The 23821-nt window shown below is 43.4% G+C and overlaps 1 pseudogene; it reads right to left on the reverse strand.

Annotated features, from left to right (window-relative positions):
* Positions 1–15015: 15015 nt before the first annotated feature.
* On the reverse strand, positions 15016–22067 carry LOC113253619 (60S ribosomal protein L7-like 1; annotated as a pseudogene).
* Positions 22068–23821: the final 1754 nt, after the last annotated feature.

The raw sequence follows: 23821 nt of genomic DNA on the forward strand, positions 1-23821 counted from the left end.
CATCTTATCATTTTACCCTCAGGTAAGGAGTCTTAAAAACATTACCACAATACCATTATCACACACACAAAAATTATAGTAATTTCGTAGAATCATCTAATACCCAATCCATGTTTCCGTTTCCTCAGCTGTGTTCAAATGTCTTTTTATAGTTGGTTTGTCCAAATCACAATCCAGTTATGTTCCTTTTGCATATGGCTTATGTCTCTTAATGTCTTTTAATTTTATTTTAATCTACAATAATATGCTCTTTCATTCTTTACCCCACATCATTTCTGGAGAAACAGAGTCATTTATCCTGTAAATTTCCAACATTCTGGTTTTGGTGGATTATATCCTCACAGTGTTTCTTTTTTCTTTCTTTCTTTCTTTCTTTCTTTCTTTCTTTCTTTCTTTCTTTCTTTCTTTCTTCTTTCTTTCTTTCTTTCTTTCTTTCTTCTTTTCTTTCTTTCTTTCTTTCTTTCTTTCTTTCTTTCTTTCTTCTTTCTCTCTTTCTTTTAAAATTTTATTTATTTGAGAGAGAGAGAGAGCATTAACAGAGGTGAGGGGCAGAGGGAGACGGAGAAGCAGACTCCCCACTGAGCAGGGAGCCTGACTCGGGCCTCGATCCCAGGACCCTGAGATTATGACCTAAGCAGATGCTTAACTGACTGAGCCACCCAGGCGCCTCTTTTTTTTTTTTTTTTTGAACATTTTATTATTTATTTGAGAGAGAGAGGATGGGAGAGAGCAAGGAGGGGGAGGGGAAGAGGGAGAAAGAAAATCTCAAGCAGACTCCCTGCTGAGCACCAAGCCTGATGTGGGAAAGCACCAGGTGGATCCCAGGACCTGAGCCAAAGTCAGACGCTTCACTGACTGAACCCCCCAGGCACCCCTCACAGTGTTGCTTAATACGTTCCTCCAGCCGTTGTGTTTTTTGTCAAGTAGCTGGAAGATCTAGAGGCGTGGCTTGATTCAGGGTCAATTTGGGGGGACAAGAATACTTCAGAGACGTGCTGTGTATTTTCTACAGTGCCATGCCTGGAGACACATCACATGTGGGTACTGTACATGGGGTGATGTTAAAATTGATCTGGGGATTCAGGTATCGTCCCGATTTACCCACTTTATAGTTTTCGTAGCATTGATGACTGTGGCTTAGATCCATAATCCCAATCTGGGTTGGAAAATGGCAGTTTTCTAATTCAATCGTGTTTCTTGCTTTTATTAGCCAAGATCCTTCTATAAAGATAAACTTTTCTCCATCAACTATTTGATCACTCTGAACTATAGTCCATCCAGTAAAGACAGGGGGACAAGTGGTTGTTTCTCTCCTTCTTACTTAACTGTTTACAGAATAATGATTTATTCCCTACCGAACAAACACATAAAAACCCACAATAAGTTTTTGACGAGTCTCATTTACAGGGGATCGACGGTATATGATACGTCAGGGAATTGCAACCATTATCCTGTTGGATGCTCAGCGTGACTCAGTTTGAGTCCTTTCAAACTGGACGCCATTTCCTTTCCACAGGACCTGGTAGCCCTGATAGCTTCCTCGCTCTCCGGCACAAAACGTCCCAAGCTTATCTTGTCCATATCCAGAGCCGCAGCCCTGGAGTCTGTCATTTCTCCAAGGAGCCTTGGTTCCTTTGGTGGTAAATGGTGCTTCAAAGAACACATCATTTGAAAAGCCCTCCCTGTGGAAGTGAGGCAGACAAGCAGTTCCTGTCATCACTGGTCAGATCTTTCCTGGAGCAGCCAGGGGAGGAGACAGGTGGTGCTGCAAAGCAACCTCGCTGTGTTCAAGATTTTGGCCTCTGGCTGGCCCTGCCGGAAAGGACCATGGAGAAAAGCCCAGAAAAACCCAGCCCAGCTGCCTTCGCATCCTTCCCGCTGAGCAACCGGCCAAGAGCTGGCAGGTGTGAGGCGAGTGTTTTCCTGAGACCTGGGTCCTCTGCTGACCAAGCTGATGTCTGAAGTGAGGCGTGCGCCAGCTTTCTCATGGAGCCCCCTGCCCCTGGTGCTACTGCTCCGTGTGTGACTGGGCATGTGTGGGAGGCGAGGAGAGCTGGTTGGTCCTGGGGCTTTGGGTAAGGCCTTCGCAAACAATTGAAGCCTCACAGTTACCCGAGGAGCTAAGTACCATGTGTACCCCCATTGTACAGATGAGGAAAATGAGGCTCATAGAGGTTAAGTCACTCAGCTGAGGTCACCACACAAGAAGTAAGTGGATGTGCAGCTGCCTCAGCCCGGGGAGGGAGGTACTTTACGGTCGAAATCACTAGCAGCAGCAGCAGCAGCAAACGAAATGGCTAAACGCCACCCAATGTCCATTCTCCTTTTCTTGCGATCAGAATTCTGATTTTATTCTGGAGAACGATGCATACAGCTGGACGACCACATTTCCCTGCCTCCCAGGCCACAACGAGGGGTAGCCCGTGAGATGGAAGGAGTTGTCTGATGGGCCCTCTGTGCTCCTTGTCAGGGGACAGGCAGCTTCGGGGCACCCATTGCCCTTGTCTCATTCCTAGCTCCCTGCCTACACTGTGGCCAAGATGACTGGAGCTCCAGTGTCCTCTTAGATCATAGAACAGGTCTGAAAATGGAAGCCTGGCACCAAGGATAAGGGAACAGAAAGACAGAAGGAGACTGGGTCCCTGAGAACTGAGAAATTGCCATGCCCGCCTGACTGCCTGTGACCACAGTTCTGCCCTGGCTCTGACACTAATCACTAACCCCTGTGCTCTCTTTCCAGCCAGGACTTTTGAACCCTCACGTCCATCTCCGCATGGTCCAATTTCAACAAGAATCCTGCTAAGTCCGTTTAGCAGAACCCAAACCACCCCCATCCTCAATATCTGATCCCTCGATATCTGATCAGCTTCCTGGTCCCCACCACCCCTCAGGGGATGTCTGGTCACCCTGGCCTGCCTTCAGTCAGAATCCTGTTAGGTCAGTGTAAGCAGAATCCTCCTTACCCCCGATGTGCGCTCTTAGCAATTTTCCATCCACTGACCCCCACCTCGTTGCTTGGCTGTAAAGTCCTACTTGTGGGGCGCCTGGGTGGCTCAGTCAGTTAAGCATCTGCCTTCGGCTCAGGTCGATCCCAGGGTCCTGGGACTGAGCCCCCACATCAGGCTTCTTGCTCAGCGAGCAGTCTGTTTTTCCCTTTCCCTCTGATCCTTCTCCCCACTTGTTCTCTCTCTCTGTCTCAAATAAATAAATAAAATCTTTAAAAAATAATAAAAATAAAAACCCTAAAGTCCCACTTCTCCTCCTTGCATTCAGAGTTGGCCTGGTCTCCCTCCCCTACAACCAATCCCACTGCAGTAGTCGTCTCCCCTCCCTTGAACAAAGTCTTCTTTACCATCTTTAACTAGAGTGTGGAAAGTAATTTTTTCTTTGACACCTATCTTTGGAATTCATTTAAGGGATAGACACAGAATTCTGTCTTGCTGAAGCCATTTACTTGGGTATTCTTTTCGGGGCAGTTGAGCCTCACGCCTATAGATACAAACAACAACGTCAAAAGCAGAAGCCGGGCGCAATCCTGGATCTTCGGTAATGCTCCAGATCGGAGGCTCCCAGCCTTCCTGATACAACTTTCCCTTTCCATGACAAATATTTTGCAAGATCCCCTTTATAATTTTGAAATAAAAATCACATGCAATTATCCAAATACTATAATGTTCTAATATAAGGAAGAAATAAAAATAAATTTGTAAAAATATGTATTTTGATATATAAATGCTTGGGGCATTTACAGCAGCAGTCAGATGCTGATATCTATGCAGAAAAGCGTGTGTGTGGCCGCTCCCAGTGCGGGCTGGCCGAGTGTTCTATTAGTGACTCAAATACAGGAATGGAATTGTCACTGGTGTTGTGACTTCTGAAATGGCAAACATCTCCAGGTAAAGTTTCAATAATAATGAAACAAAGCATAATCGTACCCTGATTTACCGAGTTAGATGCATTTCCAGAGAACACAATATTAAAACCACACAAAAGTACTTTATATATAAAACAGGAGTTCTTGGGTGAGCTACTTATGATGAGCGCTTTCATCTCCATCAATGTCTGGTAGGACACTGAGAATTCGTGTGGAGTGTAGCACAGCTCTGTTGTGTGGGGCTGTCCCACACGTTGCAGGGGACAACGCACCTCCAGCCACGTCCGCCATTCCTCCTCTCCAGTCAACCTGAGCCCAGAGCACGGCTCAGACCTCCTCAGCGCCCCCTAGTGAGTAGGACTGTCCTGGTTGGAAACTGCCGGCAGAACGCAGCTCTGGGATACGTAACAACAGTCAACCCACAGCTCCAGAACGGGAGGAAAGTCACCACAATGAGAGTAGTGCCTTCTACTTCATGCTCCTTCTAGATCCCGGGGGCGACTCTGGAGGGCGGGTGTCATTGTCCCCATTTGCCAGATGAATAAGCAGAAGACAGAGGGAGACTACTGGTGCTGAAAGAGCTATGCCTTGAGTCCCTCAACGACTGAAGTTCCAAATTGCTAAGAGATCTAAGAGTAAGGGAATAGAATTAGCGACACAATTCTTTCTGTTTTACAAACAAACACCCAGCCAACACTGCACATTTTTCTTGTAAGACACTTGCCACTTGAACTTGGATTGGTTAATTCATCCTTGGATGACATGAAATTATAATCTAATGATGCTCTGCTTGCATCGTAAGAATAGAGAAAAAATGCCTTTGTGGCAGATGTCCACTAACGACCATTCAGCCTAAAAGGCAACATGGATGAGCAGGAATTCTCTTTAGAGTCACCCAGCCCTTGGCTGATATTCGGTTGCAAGAAGAAACTTATTATAGCAGTTCCCAAAAACAATGACATGAGAAGTATCAACATGAAATACACAAAAATTCATATTTCTTCTACAAAAAAATTGACCAACTTCTTTTCTCTTCCAACACCAGCTTGGCTTCACAGAACTTTGGGCCTAGTGAGTTTGTATTGTGATTTCTCCTCTGTCAGTAGGCACTGGGTGAACACTCAATGTACTGACATATTCCCTCTCATTGTTTTCATATTGTTTTTTTCATTTTGAAATAAAGAAAAATGCTTCCTTTATCCAATTCTTCCCTTTGCAACATAAGTTTTTGCTCTTTTTTTTTTTTTTCTAGAAACAGTGAAGATTTAGGCTGGCAGAAGTTTCTCGAAGCATAGGTCAGACAGAGCAAGGGTTTAAATGGAAGTGCAGTTGACTGCTCTCCTCTGACTGGGTGGAAGGAGGGCCCAATGGGTACTGCACACGTCTGGCCTTTTGTGCAGCAGGTCTTTCACAAGTGTTTACCAAGTGTAATGCTCAAAGCAGCCATGTGGGGGTAGGTATCATAATTCTCACTTTATAGACGGGAAAAATCAGAGAAGATGATTTGCTCAACTTCCCAGAGCAGGTGCCAGACTCAGGAATTGAACCCAGATCTGTGTGAACCAGGAAATCATGGTGATTCTATGACAGACCCCTTGATCATCACCTGTTTGAACAAATTTGCCCCCCTCCACCACCTCTCACAGACAGGGTTTTCACTGCCCCACCGGGCATAATCATGTGGCACAATGAGGTGGACTTTCTGCCCTTGGAATCTGTCTCAATCCCCAAATCAGAACGTCTGGGGTGCAACTGTAAATGCAAATTCTACCTACAAAGTCCTCTGCAAAGCAGCTCTCTCCCAGTTCTGTCTCTCCCACGAATAGAACTGAGTACAATTATATTGGTCTTTCACTATAAACAATGAAGAACTGTTGAAGGAAGTTCTAAATTCCAGCAAGCTCTGCCAGGATTTCTCTGTGACTCAGTAAACATTTGCTGAATATGAATAAACGAATAAACAAGAAAACTGATGAGCGTTTCTGTGCTTCCACAGACTGAGAACACAGACTCCGTGATGGAGACCGAGGGTGGGGCTGGAACGGCCTGGGGCGGTCATGCAGTCTCCCCTGCGGCCCATCTGCTTTAAAGTGAAACCCTCTGGGAACAAAGAGGAAATTGCACCAATAAACACAATATTACTTTAAATCCTTGATTTCCTGTATGGCATAGCAAAGTATTTACTCTAATGCCCACTAAAGGCAACATGAAATCCCATCCCCAAAAGGGAGAGGGGCTAGAGGGCGATAAAAGAGGGCACTTATCACAAATGCAATTAGAATCAGGGTCAGACTGTTTTAAAGATACAATGTCATATTTTTCAGACTAGTCCCCTATGGGGCAGAGAATCTGGGAGCACCCAGCTGCTGTTCTCAACTTCATAATCTCATTCTGGTTAAATTATCTCATTAAACCATAAAGTTATTAATATGCAGCCCACGTTTGCACATAATACACCAGTACCAAATAGTATTTTAGAGGACGAGTATCTAATGGTGAATATATTTATTCAAATTACATTTAATTTGCCTTCTATCATCACAGAAGACAATAAAACCATTCTTTATTTCTCTCCGTGTTTTAATGTGTGTAATATATCAGGTCCTTAGGCATCTCCCAGATTTTCCTAAATTATTAATGTAACGAACTTTCGGGGGTACTCCTCTGTGGGTGGATACTGTTTCCAAGTTCTGAGGGTTCTGGGCGCCAGCGTCTGGGCTCCGAAGGGAAGAGCCCGCTGACGACCGGGGAGACAGACCGGTTGCAAGCCCCACAGCAGCTGCCGGGCGCCCCCTAGGGCTTTCGAAGGGGTAAAACGCCTTATTTCCTTGCAAATCTTAAGCTGATTCTATTCCTAAAGTCTTCCAATTAGGAAAACGTTTGGATTGAGAGGAACATTGGAGTGGATTTTTTCCTAAGCTATTTTTCATGTAAATTAAAAATTGGATTGCATTGGTAATCATTTTCTAGTTGTTTCAGGAATAGAATGATCAGATCTTTAAACGTGCACCTCCTTCCTTCCCAAAGGGCATAAACTCAATGTAATCGTAAGAATAGATTAAGACCAACTCAAACTATGGGTCATCCAACAAAAGAATTGGTCTGTGCTTTGAAAAATATTGGTGTCTTGAGTGTAAAGCTGAGAACTGCTTCAGAGTGAAGGAGTCTGAAGAGATGTGACAACAACATGCAATGTGTGACTCTTGAATTGGAGCTTTTTGCTATAAAGGGCACTACGGGGGCAACTAGCGATATTTGAGTGTGTGTGTGTACATTAGAAAATAGTACTGTGTAAAATATTACTTTTCCCAAATTTGATCATTGTACTCCCTTGTATGAGAATGTCCTTGATCTCTGAAGCTTACTTTTAACTGAAAAAAAAAAAAACCCACTAAACTTAAAAAAAAATGGAATGAGAATATGTATGTGACATGCACACCAGTTTCTTATTGCTGCTGTAACAAATTACCGCAAACTTAGTGGCTGTAAATAACACAAATTTATTATCCCACGGTTCGGGAAGTGGAAGTCTGAAATGGGTCTCATGGGGCTAAAATGAAAGTGTCTGCAGAGCTGAATTACTTTCCGGAGGATCTAGGAGAGAATGTGTTTTCTGGTCTTTTCCAGCTTCTGGAAGTTGCCCACACTGCTTGGCTCATCCGGGCACCGCCCTTCCTTCTTCAAAGCCCTGGATGGCTGGTCCAGGCTTTAATCCCCATGCTATCTTTTTGGTTCTGACTCTTCGGCCTTCCTTCTCCCCATTTATAGGAACTGTTGTAATTACATTGGGCCCACCTGGATAACTCAGGATAATCTCTTTAATTGTAAAGTCAGCTGATTTGCAATTGTAATTTCATCTTCCAACCTTAATGCCCCCTTGCTGTGTATATATTCCTAGGTTCCAGTTATTAGGGTGTGGACATCTTTGGGGCCATTATTCTGCCTAACACACACACACACACACACACACTGAAAAAGGGAGAAAGGAAATGTGTTAAGATGTTAACAAGTTAACAATAAACGAAGAGTTTATGGAAGTTAATTGCAATATTCTTGCAATTTTGGGTGGGTTTGAAATCTCGAAATAAAAAGTTTAATGTAAAAAAACACCTACAACAGTGCCTGATATTTCAAGCAAACACAAATCCACAGTCCCTTCTCTGAAATACAGAGGCTCTGAAAACGGACGGTTCTCTCCCCACTCCTGCGGCTTCAAAGTCACAAGGCTCCTGACAGCGTCTATTTACGCCTCGGCGTCCCTTCCCACTGTCGCACTGTTTCTCCAGGGTGGCCGGTGGGCCGGCCGGGGAGCTGAGGGCCCCGCGAGCACGGGGCAAACGCCAGAGCTGCCGCGAGGTGAGCAGAGCCCAAGCTGGGCCTGGGGGCAGGGGGGAGGCCAGAACGGCGAGGGGTCCTGGCAGGAGGTGGGCCGCGCTGGGAAAGGAGAAGCCCTTGAGGAAAGGCACCGGACGGGAGAAGTGTGGGGAGCACCTGGAGCCCCGAGGGCACGGTGGGCTTGAGAAACCCGAGTCGGTCATTCTGGGGGAGGCACAGTGGAGGCCGGAGGGACACGAAGCCGGCCGTGAAGGGGGCTTCTCGGCAGGAATGAGCACAGGAAGGAGAGGATGTTGGTCCCGCCGGTCCTGAGGAGGCCCCAGAGGGCTTTTTAGGACAGAATATCGACTAGAGAACAAACACACACCCGATGTCTGTCGTCAGCAGCTCTTCAAAGGGCTGTCGGTGAGTCCCGCCCCCGAGGCTCGCGGGCTTGTGCAAGCCCCTCGGGTGCGGCCGCCTCGTGCCGGGGTCGCAGGTGCACAAACAGCAGCGAGGCGAGCCCGGTGAAGATAACGGGCTGTCGCTTCCGAGACCGGTTTGTAAGGGCTGGCTTCCTTCTCGCTCACCTCTCCTCCTTCCTCTCACTCTGGGAAGCCAGCGGCCACGCCGCGAGCTGCCCGCGCACAGGCCCACGCGTCACGGAACCAGGGGTGCACTTTGGCCAGGGGCTAGCAAGGATCTGAGGCCCTCTGTCCAACCACCGTGAGAAACTGGATCTTGGCCGCAATCCTGTGCGTGAGCCTGGAAGCGGACGCTTCCCCGCGGGGCGTTGAGTGGACTGCAGCCCCGGCTGACACCTTGCAGCCTCGGAGAGTCCCTGAGACGAAGGACTCAGACGCGCAGGAACTGAGATGATAAATATTTGTTACTTTCAGTCGGTAAATGTGGCGGTAATGTGTGTCGCACTGATAGATCAGAAAACTTTTGCAAATCATTGGACCCACCACCTGCTTGAAGAAGCGTTGGTTCCTTTAAAGCCTCCCGTGTCCCTTTTCCCCATCCCACCCTACCCCCTTTCTCCTGCTGGAGGTCACCACTACCCAGAATTTTTGTCATTACACTGCTTTAAAAACAGTTTTTTTATTTTAACACATATAATGGTTGCCTACACAAATTTTGTTGTCTTTGCAGATTTTTGAACTTTATATACACAGAATCGAACTGTACATATGCTTCTGTGATTTGCTTTTCTGATTCAAAATTAAGTTCCTGAGATGGAGTCCTGTTGATCACGTGGTTCGTTCATTTTCACTGATGTGTTCTCCGTTCTCCTGTCCTCCGACACTTAGAATGTTTTCGGTGTTTTGTTATTGTAACCAGGCTCCAAGGAACATTCATATGCACGACTCTTGGAACACATGAGCCAGGGATTCTCTGGGATATACACCTAGGAATGGACATTCCAGCTTATATGGTGTAAGAATCTTCGATGATATAATATCGTGCAATTTTCCCCCAAAGTGATGATACCACGTTATGTCCCCAGCTGGAGTGCACAAGAATTCCTTTGTTTTACATTCACTTGAGATTATCCGATTTACTTGTTTTTGCCTTTTTCATGGTTGTAAAATGACATCTTGTTATTTTAATTTGCAGGTTCCTAATTTTTGCTAAGATGAACATTTTTTCACGTACATATTGCATGTGAGGTTTTATTCTCCTGTGAATTGCTTATTCACCTGACTTTTGTCCAGGTTTTTATTGGGTTAATCTTTAACTGATGGAGTCACAGGAGTTGTTTAGATATTCTGATACTATACCTTTTCAGTTATGTGTGTTGCAAATTTATTCTTCTAGTTTTTGGATGATCTTTTCATTCCTATTGAAGTATTTTGAGGAAAAGAAATTTAAAAGTTTATTTATTTATATATTTTTAAAAGATTTTATTTATCTATGTGACAGAGAGAGAGGGAGCACAAGCAAGGGGAGCAGCAGGCAGAGGGAGAAGCATGTTCCCCACTGAGCAAGGAGCACAATGTGGGACTTGATCCTAGAACGCTGGGATCATGACCTGAGCTTTCAAAGGCAGACAATTAACCGAATGAGCCACGCTAGCATCCCAAAATTTAAAAGTTTAATATAGTCTAATTTATCAATCATTTCCTGTATAACGTACACTTCTAGTGTCTTGCTTAAGAAAACATTTTACTAAAAAAAAAAAAAAATTAAAAAAAAAAGGGGGCGCATGGGTGGCACAGCGGTTAGGCGTCTGCCTTCGGCTCAGGGCGTGATCCCGGCGTTATGGGATCGAGCCCCACATCAGGCTCCTCCGCTATGAGCCTGCTTCTTCCTCTCCCACTCCCCCTGCTTGTGTTCCCTCTCTCACTGGCTATCTCTGTCAAATAAATAAATAAAATCTTAAAAAAAAAATAAAAAAAACCCATTTTACTCCCACTAGATTGCAAAAAAAATTCTCCTGCATTTTCTTCTTAATGCTTTAAAAAAACTCACATCTAAGTCTACTCCATTTGAAAAGAATTCTTTAGTATGGTATAAGGTATTCACTGATTGGATAAAAATATCCAGTTTCATAATTTTTCAAGTGGATAACCTTGAACGAGTACCATATTCAGTGGTCCATCCAGTTCCCACTGACCTGCAAGGCTATCTCTGACAGGATCAAGTTTCCGTGAGGGGTGTGTGTGTGTCTGGGCTCTGTCTTGTGTTCCATTGTTCTAACTGTATATTCCTGTACCAAGAACATGTCTTAATTACACTAATTGATAATAATGTCACTGTATCCTTCTTTAGAAGTGTCAAGGTTATTCTGGTCCTTTGTTTTACCATGTACATTTTGCAATTATTTTAATTAAATTCTAAGAAAAATGCTGCTGAGATTAAAACTGCATAGAATCTACGGGTCTATTGGAAGCAATTGCCATTATTCTGTAACTAAGTTTTCCGGCACATGACATGTTGTATCTCTCCAAATATTTGGGACTTTAATGGTTTTCCAAAAGAGTTTTATCATTTTCTCCATATTTCCTGAGCTCTAGGTTCAGCATGTTGTTTTTCACTATTGCTATCATAAAGGTATTATTTAAATTTGTATTTCTTATTGCTACATTAAACACAATTATTGCTATATATCCAGCAATGTTATAAAACATACATTATCTCTATAATTTACCTATAGATTGTTTCGAGTTTTGCATGTAGACAGTCAACATTTTCTTTTTTTAAAATCATTTCTAGGATTTGAAATACGAAGTTATATAAAAGTGGTAATAACGGGCTTTCTTGACCAGGATCTGAAATACGATGTTATATAAAAGTGGTAATAACGGGCTTTCTTGACTTGTTTTTTATTTTTTTTTTAAAAAGCTGTAATATTTCACTTAGAAATGGGATATTCGCTATAGGTTTATTGAAGATATTTTTTATGAGGTTAAAAAACTCTTCTTCTGGGGCACCTGGCTGGCTCAGCCCATGGAGTGGAGTACGTGACTCTTGATCTCCATGTTGGGAGTTAGAGCCCCACATTGGGGGTGGGGATTACTTAAAACAAAGAGGAAAACTTGCTTCTTCTCTTCCTAGCTTATGAAGAGTTTTATCATGAATGAATGTTAAATTTCACAGATTGCTTTTCCATATCTGTGATGATCATATGGTTTTTCTTCACTAACCTGTGATGTAAAATTGTAAATGTAAAATTACATTAATAAATTATTTAATGGTAAACTAACCTTATGTTGTTGGGATTAATCCAACTGGGTCATAATCTACTATCTTTTTTAAAACAATAGTATCGGTGAATGCAGTTTGAGTTTGTGAAACCCATGAGTGAGATTGGCCTGCCATTTTCCTTACTGTGCTCTTTCGCAATCAAGGTATAGTAACTCAAAACAATGAATTAGAGAATGAACACTTGTTTTCTCTGGAAAAATATATGTAAACTTGAAATGATCTCTTCCTTAAGTGATTGATAAGATTCGATAATTAAAACATTTTAGGATTTTTGTGTGCTATGAAAAAAATGTTTTTTAAATGGTTTTTATTATAAATTTGTTCATTTCATTTAATTTGCAAATTTGTTAGCACAACATTTTCATAACCATACAGTTAAGAATTACCTTTGTAACAAAAGTGCAAAATCTAGTAGCTTTAATAAAGCAGGTTTTATGTTTCTCATGTAATGATAAGAGCCATGGTGGGTTGTCCGGTGTGGTTATTGGCTCCACAATGCCACCTGGGACTTAGATTCCCTTGTCTGGTTTTAGGTTAGTCAGATACCGGAGGCTTGCAACTAGCTTCTCACAAGTTGGTTGCCCTCAAGCATGATGACTGCATTCCAGGCAGGATGAAGTGAAAGGTAAAGGGACTAAGACGTGGTCTACATGGAGACAGACGCCTGGCACAAGGTTTCTGTTCCACCGTAGAAACTGGAAGTGAACGCACTCTGTGGGGTAATATAGCATGCATTTGACAAACATGGAGGAACTATAACCACAAGGAAATGGAATTGGGTGGCTCTTGCTAAGCTCTACTGCAGCTCTGGAAGAGACAATAAAAGGCTGAGGGTGATTAACATGTAACTGAAAGCCAGAGGGCTTCCTTGGCAGCGCACAAAGAAGGACTTGTCTCTGCAGGGGGACAGCAGAGAGCTGAGGCCCAGGCCCGGGACTTCACCATCAGAGCAGTCCAGCTCCCAAGAAGATTGGAGTCCCAACCAAGGCAGGTCTGCCATCCCCAGGTAGGGTGTGACTGGGAAAGAATGAGACCTTGACACATGTGTCTAGGGTTCTCTGGTCGATGCCCCCGAGAATGCCCCCCCCTTATCAAGGCTAATCTAGCTTCTGCTGCCACCATGTGCCCAGCCTTCCAGTAACAGACCAATGCTGAGTGCCCAACATGGCAGCATTCCTTGAGTGGACCAAACAACCACCAAGTGGGAAGTCGAATCTAGTTGGTGGCTTGCTTTTGGGAAAAGTCAGCAACTTGTTCTGACAGGACTAGATGCATAGTTCAGGTGTGAGTTTGCCTTTCCTGCCTGTAAGCCTCACCGGCACCACCATCTGAGAACTTACAAAGTTTGATGACCCGGCACATCGTGCCAGGCCAGGGGCCCCACTTTCCAGTGAAGGAGTGTGGGAGGGGGTCCATGATCATGGGGTTTACCGGTTGTATCATGCACCACACTACCCAAGAGCTCCTGGCCTGATTGAGCATTGTGACGGCCTGCTGACGTCACCACTGAAGCTATAGTTCACAGGTAATATTTGGGATTGGGTACCAGCCATCCTCATGGGTCCAAAGGGGGCGATCCCACTTAACATCACTCACAGCCAGGGAGTCTCATGCTCTCACAACTCTGGGCTTGGCAAATTTAGAGGTCCTGGTCCCCAAAGGGAGGTACACTTCTGTCAGCACATACAGCAAGACTACTTTTGAACTATAAGCTGCATCTGCCACTTGGGCACTTCAGGATCTTTGTGACTCAGGACCACCAGGCAAAAAGAGGACTCACCATTTTGGGTGGGAATTTTGTCAAGGGATATTGACCCTAATCATCAGGAGAGAGTTAGGGTTTCTGTTGCATGATGAAGGCAGGGAGGAATATGAGGAGGACCCAGATCTACTCAGGTGCCTCTTGGCTCTCCCTTACCCAATTTTCATGGCACCTGGACAAGGGCAGCAAGCCTTTCCTGAAAAGAGCACAGTCACCACAGACCCAGACCCTTTAGAGATGAGAGTCTGGGTCATGCCACCATGTAAGCCACTGAGACCAACAAAAGTGTGACTTGAAAGTGAGGAAAACCTAGAATGGATAGAACAATGAGTATTCGTTGCAGCTCCAAGACCAGCTGCAGAGCTTGGGGCTGGAATTCCCCTCTCTAATCTTCCCATTAAGTTGTCCCCAGGAAGAGCAGCCCTGGCTTTCTGGAGCTGCTTTCAGAACACGGGGGAAGAAATGGCTATGAGCGCATATACTGTAATGGACAGAGAGATGCATCACACCAATTCTCGTTTCAAGGAATGGATTCATGTCTAAGTTGTTGCATTTATTGGCATAACGTTTTTTATATTTTCTTATTATCCTTTCAATAGCATAGTCCTTGTAGGATAACTCTGCCTCAGAGGCGCCTGGGTGGCTCTGTTGGGTATCTGCCTTCGGCTCAAGTCATGATCCCGGGGTGCTGGGATCGGGCTCCCTGCAGGGAGCCTGCTTCTCCCTCTCCCTCTGCCTGCCCCTCCCCTTGCTTGTGCTCTCTCTCTGTCAAATGAATAAATAAAACCTTTTTAAAAAATGGATTAAAAACTTAAATGCAAGACCTGAAACTGTAAAATTCCTAGACGAAAACAGGGAAAAAGCCCGTTGACGCTGATCTCGGCAATAACTTTTTGGATATGACACCAAAAGCAAAAATTAGGGGCGCTTGGGTGGCACAGCAGTTAAGCGTCTGCCTTCAGCTCAGGGCGTGATCCCGGTGTTATGGGATCGAGCCCCACATCAGGCTCCTCCGCTGTGAGCCTGCTTCTTCCTCTCCCACTCCCTCTGCTTGTGTTCCCTCTCTCGCTGGCTGTCTCTATCTCTGTCAAATAAATAAATAAAATCTTAAAAAAAAAAAAAGAGGGGCGCCTGGGTGGCACAGCGGTTGGGTGTCTGCCTTCAGCTCAGGGCGTGATCCCGGCGTTGTGGGATCGAGCCCCACATCAGGCTCCTCCGCTATGAGCCTGCTTCTTCCTCTCCCACTCCCCCTGCTTGTGTTCCCTCTCTCGCTGGCTGTCTCTATCTCTGTCGAATAAATAAATGGAATCTTTAAAAAAAAAAAAAAAGAAAAGCAAAAATTAATAGGTGGGACTATATCAAACTAAAAAGCTTCTGCACAGCAAAAGAAACAACAAAATGGAAAAGCAACCCGTGGAACAGGAGAAAATATTTGCAAACCACATAGCTGGTAAGGGGTTAATATCCAAAATATGTAAGGAACTCATACAACCCTAAAACAACAAGAAAATAATCTGATTAAAATGGGCAAATGAACTGAGCAGACATTTTTCCAAAGAAGGCATACAAGTAGGGGACAGACAACACCAGAGACACAAAAAAATGCTCAGCATCACTAACTACCAGGGAAATGCAAATCAAGACCACAAGGAGAGATCACCTCACACCTGTTAGAATGGCTACCATCGAAGGATAACAAGTGTTGGCAAGGATACGGAGAAAAGGGAACCCTTGTGTGTTGGTAGGAATGTAAATTGGTGCAGCCACTATGGGAAACAGTATGGTGGTTCCTCAAAATATTAAAAATAGAACTACCATAGGATCCAGCAATCCTGCTTCTGGGTATCCACGACAAGAAATGAGATCATTGTCTCAATGAGATAGCTGCACCCTGATGTTCCCGGCAGCATTACCCTCAATAGCCAAGTCATAAAAACACCAGATGAGAACTTTGGGACATATACACAATGGAAGATTGTTCAGCCATAGAGAAGAAAGAAATCTTGCCTTCAGTGCTGATTGAAATAAATCAGACAGAGAAAGACAAAAACTGCATGATCTCACTAGATCTAAAAGAGCTGAACTCACGGAAAAGGAGGATAGGGGGGTAGCTACCAGGGACTTGGAGCAGGGTGCAGGGAGGTGGAGGCAACAGAGACCTGTTAGCCAAAGGGTACGGACTTCCAGTTATGAGATGAGCAAGTTCTGGGGATCTAAAGTACAGCCTGGTGACGACGGTTAACAGCGCTATATTGCCTATTTGAGAGTTGCTGAGAGAGATCCTGAGAGCTCTAACCACACGCACGTGAAAATTCCGTGAGGGGATGGAGGTGTTAACCTTCTTGTGGTAATCACTTCACGACACGTAAGTGTATCAGATCACCACGTTGTACACCTGAAACTTACACAATATTATATGACAATTATATCTCAAAGCTGGGGGGGAAAGAAAATACTTTGGTAATGGTATGGGGGAAACATCTAGTAGTTCTATCCTCTGAATTATTTCCCCGAATGGCGGAATTTTGCCCATCTACTTACAGTTTATCTTAGATAGGGCACATTCATCTTTTACTTTATTTTTTAAAAGATTGTATTGATTTATTTGGTCGAGAAAGAGAGAGAGAGAGCATGAGTAGGGAGGGGGGCAGAGAGAGAAACAGATTCCCTGCTGAGCAGGGAGCCCGATGTGGGGCTCAATCCCAGAACCCTGAGATCATGACCTGAGCCAAAGGCAGACGCTTAACCAATTGAAAGCCACCCAAGCACCCCTATCTTTTACTTTAAACAACACCAGAGACACAAAACAAGCCCTCCATGTGATTTGGATACAGGCTGAAGTCTGAGAACCACAGCCCCTGTCCACCTTGGAAGGCAAATGTTGAGAAGAGCAGAGCCTCAGTCAGCTGAGTCCCTGGAGAACTGTTAGGGCAGAGCCAACCTGTTCCTCTCAGATCGTTAAATGAGCAAGCCATAAAATGTCTATTAGGTTGAGCCATTATGCATCTGAGTCTCTACGGTGCCCTAGCCAACCCGAACTAATACAAATGCTTACCTCATTAATTTTTAGCCTTTTTTCCTTTCTACTACATGGACTTAAAAATTTAAATTTTCTCTGAGGACTGCTTAAGCTGCATTCATCAGTTTTGACATTTAGAATTTTTATTATCATTCAGCTCAAAATATTTTGTCCATGTGGTGAGCAGACCTGTGGGTTATTTGGAAACATGTGTCTGAATTTCCAAACTTACGAAGTTCTTCAATGACCTCTTTGCTGATTTCCAGTTTAATTGCATTGTGGTCACAGAACATCCTCTGTATGATTTCTATACTTGAAATCTGATAAGATTGCTGGAGTCAATTTCTATACATAGCAATGCGTAGTCTGAAGATGTTAAGTGCAGTTCTGTGCATTTCCATTGGGTCAAGGTTGTCAATCACACCCTTGAAGTCTATATGCTTACTATATTCTTCTATTAATTTCCGAGAAGTTTGCGGAAGACTCCCCCTATTGTTGTGGATTTGCCTGTTTCTTCTTGTGGTTCTTTCAGGTCTGGCTCTACATAACGAGGAAACTTCATCAGGCATATGAAAATTTTAAATCATTGTATCCTTGGTGAAACAAATCTTTTATGACCACGTGGTGACCAAACGTTCTGAATTCTGGGAATGCTTTCCTGCCTTAAAGTCTGTTTTCTCTGGTAGTAATACAGTGACTCCTGTTTTTTGGGTGGTATTTTCAAGTCTTATCCTTTTACTTCCAACCTTAACATGTCCTTAGGGTTTAGCCACGTCTCTCACAAAATAGCCGTTTGTTGTTCTTAAATCCAGTCTGACAATCTTTAAAGCGAAGCATTTGTGCCATTTCCAATAATGCAACGACTGAGATATTTGGATTTAAAACCATCTTATTTCTGGGGTGCCTGGCTGACTCAGGATGTCACTCTTGATCTTGGCATCAGGAGTTTAAGCCCCACTTTGGGTGTACAGTTTACTTAAAAAAAATTGAATTTCATGCTGTTTGTCTCTCCTTTCTGGCACTCCTTTTTAACTGATTTTTGAGAAGAATCATGTTTTCCCCTCTACTAGGATGGAAGTGGTACTACTTCTGTTCTTTCATTGGTTCTCCTCCATTTTACAACACATACTTAAAACGAATCAGGACTCCTGGGTGGCTCAGTCGGTTAAGCGTGTGTTTGGTTCAGGTCATAATCCCGGGGTCCTGGGATGGAGCCCCGCATCGGGCTCCCTGCTCAGTGGGGAACCTGTTTCTCCCTCTCCCTCTGCTGCTCCCCCTGCTCGTGCTCTCTATCTCAAATAAATAATCTTAAAAAAATAAAATGAATCAAAATCTTCATCTTCCACTTGGATAATATAAAGTTTATATAACACTTCCTAACTCCATTTATCTCCTTCCCTCCTTTCATATAATCATAATGTGCTATATTGTTGTCATGTTGTTTTTTAAAATCCCATTATTATTATTACTCTTTTATATGGTTCACCACCTTTTCCATTTGCCTGCCTAAAAATGACTGCTTTTTTGGTTAGCATTTTTTTTGCATCTTAGGCTTCCACGTGATACCACAAATTCCTTCTGCCTGAAGTACGCCTTTGAGGATCTCCTTTGATGACCTGCTGAAACCACACTCCCTGTTTCAATTTTTCTGAAATTTCTGCATTCCCTTCTTGTGCCTGAAGGATTTTTACTGGGTGTAAAAGTCCAGTTTGGCAGCACGTCGGAAGGAATGGTTCCCCTCTCTTCTGTTCTGCATGTTAAGCTAGTTGTCAGACTGGCTGCCATTGCTTTAAAGGTCCTGTCAGAGGTAAAATCTGGATGTTTTTATCCCAAAATCTTCTCTGCCTTTGGTTATCTAGTTTTATGATACTGTGTGTAGATAGGAGTGCCTTTTAACGTATTCTGTTTGGGATTTTCAATCCAAGGAGTCAATTCTTCATGAGTTTTAGAAAATCCTCAGCTTGCATCCCTTGAGATGACCCTTTGAGCCACTCTTTCTGCCTCTCTGGGACAGCAGTCACCCAGCACTGGGCCTCTGGGGCGTCCTGTCTGCATCTCGCCGCCTCATTCTGTGTCTTCTTGGTCCTCCTGGCAGCATGACGCTCCAACTTGCAGTGAACCCACGTTTCCCAGCTTTGTCCAACTGTGCTCTAAACTTTAGTTTTCACTTCTAGACGTTATATTTGGTTTTCAAATCTGCTCATTTTTTAGTGTCCTACTCTATTTTCAAGCATGTCTTACATTTTTAAAACTGTACTCATTTGCATTTTGATTTATATTTGGTAACTCCAGAATCTCTTTTCTTTTTGGGAGTGGGCTGCTTTTGCTCTTAAGGGTTGTCACCAGTGGCCGGCTTCCTTGTGTGTTTATTATCAGCTGTGTGCTGCTCACAGTCCTTGAAATTATTGGTGTTCGCACCATGACCGAAGATGAGGACTGCTTTTTCCAGAAGAGAATGGTCTTCGCTTCTACCATGCGCTTAGGACCCTATGTGTTTGGAACGACTTTAATTCATGATCTTGAGGCCCCCTTCCCCAATCTAGCAATGCAAAGTTGGCCTTTAATTCTGCTCAGGGGTCAGTACTGGGTCTCAGGGTTGGCCTTCTGTGTTATACTTCCGTGTTCTGCTCAGCACCAAGGAAACTTTGTCTACTCCCAGGGAGATGGAAGAAAGAATCCAAATTTACTACTGGGGCCCCAACTTAATGGGAAGGGCCTATTAGACTCCTCAACTTAAATGGAACCTGGTCATCTACTTCTGCCTCACTTGCTTCTAGGTCCTAAGTGGCTTGGAGTGTTCTCTTAACTGTCTAGGCTCTTACCATGTCTTGGATTTCGGCTTGCTCATTCCTCGTTATGTTCACTCTTGGATGTTAAGAGTTTTAGAATACTTTACCTAGCATTTTAATTGCACTCACTAGGAGCACTGGCCCTAAAACCTAACCCATTGCAGGTAGGAGAAATCAACATCTTCACTTTGCTTTAATGTTCTTCGTATCACTACGTTTATAGGCATGTCTTAGTCCAGATTAGGATACATTGTCATTTGTGGAGCTATGGATTCCTGTTTATCAACTCTGGGAATTTTCCGATTACCTTTTAAAATATTGCTCTTCTCTGCTCTGCTCATTTACTAAATATAATGAAATATATTAGACATTCTCATTCCATCCTCCGTTATTTCCTAATTGATCTTTCATAGTCCTTCTCTTTACCTTTCCTGTCCTCTAGATAATTTAAATAGATGTTCAAGTTTAAATCACTTCAGTTACATCTAGTCTATTTTTTATGTACCCATTGAGTCCTTGATTTCAGTACCTACAGTCTTTGGCTTTTTGTTTTGTTTTGTTTTGTTTTTGTTTTTTTGACAACTGAGCACTGTTTTTGCATTCTTCTTTGTAACTGTATTTCACGTTCCTTCCAAAACAAGGCCCCAGGAGCCCCCAGATTCAAGTACGTCCCCGAGCTTGGTCCACTGCTGTCTTGTATTCATGCCTGGGTGTTCGTTCACCAACATTAAACTCCAGCATAGAAGATGTGACACAGCAGGACTCCCTCTTCCGTGCAGGAATCCTCCGCTGACCTCAGAGGTGGTGGTGGTAGCCCACATGGAGAACACATTGGAACTTTTCCTTGGAACTGGGCAGTGATGACACGTGCCTGCCAGGAGCATCAGCATCTTTTCCTTGACCCTCCCTCTAGTTTCTGAAGACATAACAGAAAATAATCTTCTTTGAAGATACTGGTAACAATGCCAAAAGACAAAACACACGCCACCAATGCACTGAGCTTTCAGATATTCTGGGTTGAATTCAGCTGCCCTATGAGCTGATTGACGTGTCAGCTAGAGGGCGAGGTAAGCCCACCTCCTTGAGGAAGTCCACTCCATTCTTGGTAGCGTGACGGGCCACTGAGAGATGGAAAGGACGGAACGCAGAGATCACCTGGAAATTCTTCCCCGGAAAGGCAATTTCATGAATGAGGTCTTCCAAGCAAATAACACCGTACTTCCCCAGGTGCTCCTCAATCACCGTGTCGTCTGCCAAAGGGATGGTTTTATTCCTGACCTTGTCCATGTTTCAAGATGTGTTCCTGGACAGACTTCAGATTTGGAAATCCCCAGGTCACAAGTGGTTCCACTATACACAGTGTTTGTGGTCTGAGGGGTTACTCTGAAAAAGACACCGCTGAAAACCTTCTTCAGGCGAAGCCTCGCAATGGTCCTCTGCACCAGTGAACTCACCCCGTTAATCCTTTGGATGCATACAACAAAGGCCAAGGAATGTTTATCTGGCACTTTCAAGCCGCGAGGTTTCACTTCTAGCCTTCTGAGGCGCACCCTGTCAAGATGCTGACGCCAGGAATCATGTAAGAACCATTCCAGTCGCTTAAACTTGAGCTCTTTTCCTTCCTTCTGCTCCTTCTTGTCCAAAAGTGCCTGCCTGCTTTGCTTGAGTGGCTTTAAGGGGCTGATAAGCCCTCTTCTTTTTCAGGAGATTTTCTGGGAACCAATGGGATCTTTTTGCTCTTGCTCCACCATGTTTCCAAAGCTGCGGCTACTGCTCTGTAGTTTTCATTTTTATGGTTAACTATTTAAGTCTGTTTCCTAGTTCATATTGTATGCTCATCTTCGTAATTACTACTAGCTACTCTGCATTTTAGCTCGTTAAGTCTTTGATGGTGTAAATCTGTTGTTTCCATGTTTCTGTAAACACTCACAGTGGCAGGTCTTGTGTTTGGTCATCATGAAGCAATGCTATGAGAGTCTGTAGGTCTAACTTGGTGAGTTTTCTCCCCACCAGATTTAATTCTGCTTCTACTGGTATCTGGGGGAGTACCCCCCACCCACCCTGAGAGCACCTCAGTCTGCTGACGCCCACCCCTGCTCTTCAAGCCTGGACCCCAGTTATAATTGCACCTGGAGACCTAAGCCCCAGCACTAGGCCCCACCCTGATTAATCCATTCAGTTCTAGTTGTTTAACTTTGGGCTTGGCATGGGGGACGGAAAGGGAAGAGGGGAAAAGTCCTTGGGGGAACCCTTCTACTTTTTGTGAGCTATGCTTCAAAAGGCATGTGCTGAGATCTAGTTGTTATGAAGGTGAGTAGCTCAGAGGTCCTGCTTACTCGGTACCAAAACTGAGTACTTTTAAAATCACCATTTTATTTCTTGAAACATACTAAGCATGACTATTTTATGAACTATACTTTGATAATTCCAGTACATCAAGCCTTCATGGGTTTCATTATGTAGCATTTTTTAACTTTGCATTAGATTTTTTAAAAACAGGCTTAAAGTGAACAAATCTTAAATCTACAGATAATGTATCTTCACATTATGTACACACCTGTTTAACCCTACCCAGATCGAAATGTAGGACTTTTCCATTACACCAGAAACTTTCACTAGACCTTCTGCTAGTCAGCTTCTCCTCTCCAACTCCAGGTACCCTAATTTGACTATCAAACTGACTACGTTTGCCTGTTCCTGACCTTCATATAAATGGAATACAGTGTATATTATTTTGTGCCAGACTTCTTTCCTCTAATGTCTTTAATACTCACAGTACTGCACATATCAATAATTCTTATTTTGCTTTTTATTATGTAGTATCTCATTGCATGAACTTATAATTGATTTTCCCTTGATGTCCACCTTTAGAAATAGAAGAGCTTCTATGAAGATTTGTGGAGATTTTCATTATTCTCTGGGTTGTAGCATAGAAATAGTTTTAAACTTTCTTAAAAACTCCATCTTTCCAAAGTAGCTGTATCATTTTACATTCTCAACAGCAACGTAGGAGTCCCAGTTGTTTCTATATCCTTGGTCTCGTATCTACTTGTCATTTTATTGGCTATATTGTGTTATCTTATTTGTGGTTCTAATTTGTATTACTAACCATGTTAAGCATCTTTACATGTGCTTATTTTTAAAATAGTGTTTAGGTCATTGTCTGTTTATGTGTATATTTTATTACATACCCTATCAGATATATTGTAAATATTTTCTTGCAGCCCATGGCTGCACATTTACTTTAATAACGTTTTTAATTTTGAGGGTTTTTTCCTTAATGGTTGTTGCTTTTTGTGGACTCTAATCCCTGCCTAATCCAAGGTTGCAAAGATACTCTGTTTTTTTCCAGAACGTTTGCAATTTTAATTTTTTCCTTCAGACCCATATTCACCGTTTGAGTATGGTAACGGCTCACTTTCCATACTGATGTCCAGTTGCTCTAGCACATACGTGGGGGCGGAGACAACAAAAAACAAAAATCAACACGTAACTTAGGAAAATTCAGATCAAATAACCTACGCCACTAAAACACCTCAGAGTAAGTTCATACAACGGAGATCAATCTTAACTGGATAATCTTGAAAAGGAAGATTCAGAAATAGCAATTGAAATTGGGCCTTTTATCCTTGACAACTAAAGACTTAAGAAGGAACTGAGGCGCTTTGGAAGTGTGAGGGACTGGGACACAGAGAACAGGAGTCTAGCACTCAATTTTGTCAAGCTGGATGTGATGAGCTCCTTTGAATGAGATGAGGTTTAAAATTCTAGGTCTAACAACTGGTTTCAAAATTTCAACACTTTAAAAAATTTATTTTTATTAACAATATTAATACTAATTTTATATTAATAAAAACAATTTATAATTAAAAAAACTTATTATTTGAGAGAAGACACACAGGCATGAGCATGCGGAGGGGGAGATGGGGAGGGAGAGGAAAAGGGAGAGAATCCCAAGCAGGCTCCACACTGGGTGTGGAGCCTGACTGGGGGCTGGATCCCACGACCGCAAGATCATGACCCAAGCCAAAACCAAAAGTCCGATGCTCAACTAACTGACTAAGCAACCCAGGCGCCCCTCAAAACACTTTTTGTATCAATTCCCAGGAGAGAATAAAAGAAAATGGGTTATTTCTCCTGACGGGCTACTAGAACACTTGGATCTTTGTTTCAACAAGGAACGCCCCTCCCCAAATCAGCCTGTCAAGTTTGTTTCAAAGTCTGGTTTAAATACTATTCTCTCCAGCCAATCTTTCCAGATCCTTCTAAAAGAATCAATTACCATGACACTTCCAGAGAACATATGACATCCCTGAGGCCCAAAGGTAGCATAATTGAAACAGCTCACCTAA

This window comes from Ursus arctos, unplaced genomic scaffold, assembly GCF_023065955.2.
Source record: "Ursus arctos isolate Adak ecotype North America unplaced genomic scaffold, UrsArc2.0 scaffold_20, whole genome shotgun sequence".
NCBI lineage: Eukaryota > Metazoa > Chordata > Mammalia > Carnivora > Ursidae > Ursus > Ursus arctos.